Source organism: Ammospiza nelsoni, chromosome 2 (assembly GCF_027579445.1).
Source record: "Ammospiza nelsoni isolate bAmmNel1 chromosome 2, bAmmNel1.pri, whole genome shotgun sequence".
Lineage (NCBI taxonomy): Eukaryota > Metazoa > Chordata > Aves > Passeriformes > Passerellidae > Ammospiza > Ammospiza nelsoni.
The window spans coordinates 33,852,638-33,859,528 of NC_080634.1; positions in this window are offsets into that span (position 1 = coordinate 33,852,638).

Genomic DNA, 6,891 nt, shown 5'->3' on the forward strand with positions numbered 1-6,891 from the left:
CTACAGGGTGTCTACAATCTGTCCAAGGTGGTGGCATTTTCTTCCTCACCCATACAATCTCTGGGCACTGAGTAATTTGTGCAAGGTAAATAAAACCAAACCCAAATCTCTGCTTGAACATAAACTCTTAAATTGACCATAAATATTTGATTATTATCTTTGCATGACATTGTTTTCTAATATCCTGTATCCACCAAATATAGAATGTGGGCAGCACCTCAGATTTAGTGGTTGTAAGACTATCACAAAATCAAAACACTCACAAGGATGTAATGAAGGTGAACTTGAAAGTACTTAAAGGGGGATTTATAAAAAAAGGAGAGTGAATTTTTGCCTGAGTACATTATGACAGGACAAGGGGGAGCATCTTGAAGATAAAAAAGGAGAGATTTAGGTGAGATATAAGGAAGACATTCTTTACTGTGAGAGTGATGAGACACTGGCACAGGTTGAGAAAGCTGTGGATGCCCCATTCCTGGAAATGTTAAAGGCCTGGTTAGATGGGGCTTTGAGCAGCCTGTTCTAGTGGAAGGTGTCCCCACTTATGACAGGGTTGGGGGTGGGGGGTGGGGATAGAACTAGATAGTGTTTGAGGTTCCTTCCCAATCCAAACCACTCTGTGATTCTATGATGATTCTCTGTCTGTGTTAATTTATTAAACACAGAGTGTTACATCAGAGCTAGCCTAAATAACCTCTCCAGAACCAGACCACAGCCCTTCAAGGTCTACTTTATTTCATTCCAGGTCATTCTAAGTGCACTGTTGCTTCCAAATTTGTCTTCAGGGCACTCATCACTTCTGTGTCTTCGCTTCATTCTGGTTGCAAAATTGCCATGGGCATGATTGTCCAGAGATGTAACATAAAGTTTGTAATGAGAGACAGTATCTTTTCTTAGATCAGCTGATACAGATGGATAAAACTATCCATGTTTTAGGGCCCATGAGACATTCCCATATCTGTCAGATTCTGCTTCAGCTTGCATGGGGGTTTTTTTCCCTTTTTTTTTTCCAGTTTCTGTTGGTCTAAATAATAGGTGTTATCCCCTCTACCAACCTTGCCTCACTCTCTTTTATTTCAAAATGCTTCCTTTTGCCAGCAACCAAAAGAAAAAGCTCAGACAAATACAACACTTCTTAAAAATCTTCCTGGGGGAGATATTAATTATGAAAATTGTTGGTATGGTATATAAGGAAATAATTTGCACAAAATCTGCATTGTGCTCATGGACACCAGCTTTCTTGCTTTGAATACCCCAGGAATTTTGCTGGATCTGTATCCTCTCAGAAGACAGCATTGATCTGAGCAGGAGCCTGAGGCACAGAGGGGAAACCAGTTAGAATTTAGACTGATTCACTTCCCTTGAAGCCTGTCCTCATGAAAGGCTCCATCAAGCTGGGCCCAGACTCTTGAATGCTTTGTGCATTTGGGTAAACCTATCACTGAACCCATCTTACATTTTGCTTTTGGTTCTCTTAAGCATCCTCAGGGATCCTCAATGACATCCTCTGTCTGAGTTATCTGTGCTGCTTTGAATAGAAATGCTTGAATTTTCCCTTTACCAGACCAGCAGAACTGGTAGTGCTGGATGCACCAATGAGGTCTGCTTGGGACCCCAGGTTTTGTGACTTGCAATAAATTTTAAAAGATTAATGCTTACTAGAAAACAGGGAGACCTGGAAGATCTGCATGTCCTGGACCTCTAAGGGCTGCAAATCCCATTCTTTGGGCTGACTTATGTAGATGTTTCAGATCATATCCTGGATATAGCTGACAGAGTTCACACCCACCATGTCTTCAATGCTGGAGTGGTAACCTTTCCTTCTGCAGCTGCAGAGATGAAAAGATGGGTGGACCATCAGCTCTCTGCTCACACAAGCTTTTCACTCAGGCAGGGTGAAGGGCAGTAGATGAGTTTACCTTGCTCATCTGAGAGATTTCCCCAAATTAGAATCACAGGTGGCTAAGGACATTCAATTCCACAACAGAAATCCTTACCACTTTAGCAAAAGGAATAGTTGCCAGCTCAGACAGTCCACAACGCTCTTCTACTGCTACAACAACCATGGCTTGTCCTCAGTGTGATGAACATACTGGTGTGGTTCCTCTGCCCACAGTTTTTATTCTATGTAAAAGGGATATTTCCAAGACTGTAAATTCTTTCAGGCAGGGACCATCCTTTCCCTGTTTTTTCATGAAAGAACTAGCCTGTGCCTGGACCTTGGATCAGCAACTACAATATGAATCATAAAAATAATCATATTAGTGCTTAGAAATTTGGTTTTACCAAAGAAAAATAACATGACAGTGACTTTGTGGGGAATAAATATGTGCTTTTTGAAAATTGTATAAATATTTATATAACATGAGCTGGAACATCTCTGTGCTGATACATACATTTACTCAGAGAGTGATGAGGCACTGACACAGGTTGCCCAGAGAAGTATGGCTGCCCCACCCCTTGAAGTGTTCAAGGTTAGGTTGGATGGGGCCTTGATAAAACTGACCCAGTAGGTTACATCCCTGCCCATGGCAGGGGGTTTGGAACTGGGAGATCTTTAAAGTCCCTTCCAACCTAAACCACTCTGTGATTCTGTGACTGTGCATCAGTTTGGAAAATAGTACTATCCATAAAAGTATTTATCAAGTTTTTATTCTTTATATGTTGAATTGTCAGCCTCTGTTTAAGAGACTCAGCAATTCAAGAACCACTCCTAAATCAAACACCATGTGCTGTGCAAACACTGTCAGCATTCCTAACTGGTGCCTTCCAGCCATTTATCAGCTCCACCCACCTTCTCAGGATACACAGCTGAAGGCTTGTGTCTGAGATCTCAGCTGCCACAGTACATTCCACTGTTAAACAGCACAACAATTTTTCTCTTTTATTTTCTGTGTAATTAGAGATTCACTAAAATAAAAGCAAGGCAGGAAGGTCCTGCTCTTGTCTTCCTTTTAGAGTGCTGTGGATCTTCACTTGCTGCCAAGAAATCAGGACCCCGCTAAAGGGGTCAACATGAATACATAAGCAAGGCATGGAGCTGGCTGGAGGTGAGGGAGGAAACACGCATGCCATCTGCAGAACATCTGCTCATTTTAGATGGAGGCTTTTGGAGCTGATGAGTCTCTGATTTCAGCCTGAAGGGTGTTATTTCACTTTTGTGATACGGCAGATTCAGAGAGCACCTCTAGCAACACGAACAACACAACCAGAGCCTGCAGCACAGGGCTTGGTGGCAATCCTCCTCTCACCACAGATGCTCAGAGATCTCGAGTTTTATAGTCAAAAGTGGAAAGTTGATGGAGAAGCACTGTTCAGCCAAAGGAGCACTATTTCAACAGCTGAGATTTTTTTAAAATGTTCTGAACAGGCAAAGGCGCACTTTCCTCTAGTGCCCAGCTCAAGAGGATTTCCCAAGGGTGGTGTGTCTGGGAGGAAATGAGTCCCTTGGGGGTGGGACTCAACCTGTCCTGAAGGGTCCAACCTGCCTGTGAAGAGCTTGTAGCTCCTGTCCACCCACTCAGTGAGGGCTTTGTCCTGGTTTTCCCACAGTTCTCAGGGATCAGAAGTGAGCAAGGTCCTGCCTTCTTACTCCAACTGAGCATCCCCACCTCCTCCTCTGTCCTCAGCTCTGGAGTGTGTCATGACCAAGCAAGGAGGAGCAGAACTGCCTCACCTGTTTTGCTGGAGCTTGTGAGGATTCCAACAGGTTGTTCACAGGAGAGGACACGGTGCTGGGAATCCAGGAGAGAAGGGGATGCTGTAGGAGGGAAGGAAGTATGCTGGGGAGCAGGTTGGGATTTAGCTCCAAGCACAGAATGATGGCAGTATTACTGAGGTTTTGCGAGGTGGGAGAGACAGAGAGATGGGGGAAGATTCATCTCAAAGCCTTGCCAAAGAAACGCAGCTCATCTCCCTGCACTGAAGCGTGGCCTTGGTGGCCAAGGTCCTTCACCCTCATGTACCAGGGGACGGTAGTTCAACAGAAGTGACAGCTCATAGGAAACACAGGACACATCTGCACAAGGTTTGCATTTTATTTACATTTCCAAAGAGACGATTTGGAGGGGTTTAGGCACACGCAGGAAAAAGCATCCTTTCAAAGTTACAGATGCCTTCTACAAAGCAGCAACACAAACCACTCATTTCTGCCCCGCAGAAATCCCCCTAGGACAGGAGTGAAATGAAGCAGGAAGCTTGCTGGCAGAATCGGCCACGGGACAAGTCAGATGGTTCAGACAGCACCCAGCAGGCAGACAGCCAAGCTCTTTGCTGCCCACAAAGGATGCTCTTCAGTGGCACTTGACTCACAAGAAGAAGTGTCACTGGACTTGAAGAACAGACCCTGTGGGGATAACACACATGGTCAGGATGTCCTCATTGCTGTCTGGCTGTCTTCCTAAATAAGGGTAAAGCCCTGTTAATGCCCTCTGTTGTTATTATTTTTCTACACTCTCCATTTCACTACAATGACCTTGGCCATGAGCCCCATCTCTAATGGATCATGGGGAGGTCTCCCCAAGGGGCCTCAGGGGATGAAAGTCCCACCAGCATGGAGAATGGTTTTCCTTTTCAGGCTAGGGGAAGACTGAAGTGTCTGAGCTGTTTGCAGGTGGTGTGCCAAAGTTTGATATTTGGAAACCTGAAAGTGCCAAACTCCTCCCTAAAAATGACTGTTGCATTTTCCACCAGAGAAAAAAGATAAATAACTGGAGCACCAGTGTCTGGCAGCTCCTGGAATCCAGTCACAGTATTTCAACCACCCATCCCTTTTGTCCCTGGGATCATTTGTGTCTGGCCAGCAGCAGAAAGACATTGGATGTGCTGCAAACTGGGGAGTCTTGGGGACAGTGTGGAGCTCATTCAGTTGCCTTTGTTTGCTGATACAGCTTGCACCAATGTCAATTGAGAAAGACTAATACGGGAGGATGTTTCTGTTGAGCAGTGAAGTGCAGACTCAGAATTCCTGGGATTTGGGGGTGTGATGCAAACATTATAACACCACACAGCTGATGGGGCATGAGGACAAAGTATTGTTACCCCTCAGCCAGCTCTTCCTTGGCACTGCGTGTCCCCAAGCTCTTACCTCAGAGACGGGAAGTGCAGGCTCAAGAGCTGGACTGATCTTCACTAAGGTTGATCTGCTCCAGGATCTGGCTGTACCTGCGGGTCAGGGCCTTGGTGTTTTTGGTGAGGTCTGTCAGAACTTGCTGCAAGCCATTGACATGATGGGACAGGCGTTCTTCCAGATTGCTGTCTGCACCCTCATCTAAGGCTGGGTCTGTGTCACTGTCGGCACCGCTGGGGCTCTGGTCACCCCCAGAGGCCAGGCCTTTCTCCACCATGGGCTTGATGGCCTTGAGGAGCTGGTAGCGCTCGTAGAGGTCCGTGCGGCTCTCGGCAGCCGGGGCTGCCCCCTCCTCCTGCGGGAAGACCCCTCGCAGCAGGCTGGGGAACATCACCTCCTGCTCCATCTTCTGCGTGGCTGAGAAGTACTGCTCCATGGCCCTTCTCCTACAGCTCTGGCACTGCTGCTCTGGGCTCTTCTCACAGGCTCACTGCTCCCTGGCCCTGCGGGGGCTTTTTATGCAGTGCTGGGGCACGGCCCTCCCCTGCTGTCCTCCCCTGCCAGCCCTGCTTGGGCTGGATGGCCACGGGGCTGCGCTTGGCTCCAGCCCAGCTGGGGCTCAGCTACACCATGTCCCTGGATCTGTGCAATCTCTTCTGAGCCACCCCGTGGCCTTTGCCTGAGCTGGCCGGGGGTCCCACTGCATCCCTGTGCTCTGAGTGTGGTGGTGAGGAGGTGCCTGGGGTCTGCCAGGTACTTTCCAATCCTGCCCTGTCACCACTGTCCTTACCACTGCTGGAGGCCCAGGATGGTGAGTCCAGCCCCTTCCCCCAGGGCAGACGGGTTGCAGGCAGCACCATGGGAAAGCTGCCTTGATCTGGGCAGTTTTGAGGAGTGAAGAAGGAGAACAAGTAGTGGGTTTATCCAGAGAATGTGAATTTCTTATGTGCTCTGCCTGAAAACTCACCTTCTTCTGTGCTGGCCTGTTGGGTCTCACCCAGCCCAACTGTGGCAGCTGGCCTAGAGAGTAATGCTGCTAAAAGAAGGTGATAATGAACAGGTGATACTTTCTGAAAATGCTTATAAAGGAGTAATATGGCCAGCAGTAGGATTTAAAAGTGACTACGGAGTTAGAAAAAGTACTTTTAAAATTCAGGAGTTGTCAGCTGAGGAGAAACATGAAGGTTCCAAGTCTGAAGGAGGGTCCTTGGAGGGGCAATGACAAGAGTCAGAGACTGTGGGGCCCACCCCAAAGGAGCCCCGCTTTGGAGTGTTCCAACCTCCACCCAGGCCTGGCAGAGCATCCTCCTGGTCAGGTGCTGTGACCAGCCTGCAGCCAGCTCCTGGGCTGGCAGCAAAGGGGATAAGAGGCACGGACAGGGACAGAGTCAGTGCTGGAGAGGTTGGAAGGCACCTCTGGAGCAATGTGCTTCAACAACTGCTCAAGCAAGGTCAACAATGGGACCATTGGATATCTTTGAGAATGAAGATTCCACCCCCTTTCTGGGTACCCTGTGTCAGTGTTTGAGCACCTTCAGTTTTAGGAAAAAAAAAGAAAGGTTTTCTCATGTTTCGATGAGATTTATTTTGTGTTTGAGTTTGTGCTTGCTACTCTTTTCCTGTCCTGTCACTGAAGACCAGTAGGAAGATTGTGGAGTAATCTCTTGACCGCCATCACATCTTTACAAACACTGATCACAACTTTCTCAGTCTTCTCTTTCGTAATATGGACACCACCAGCTCTCTCAGCCTTTCCTCATATGGAAGATACTCCTTCTCTTCTGCCACCTTTGTGGCCCTTTACTGGACTCTCTCCAGTATGT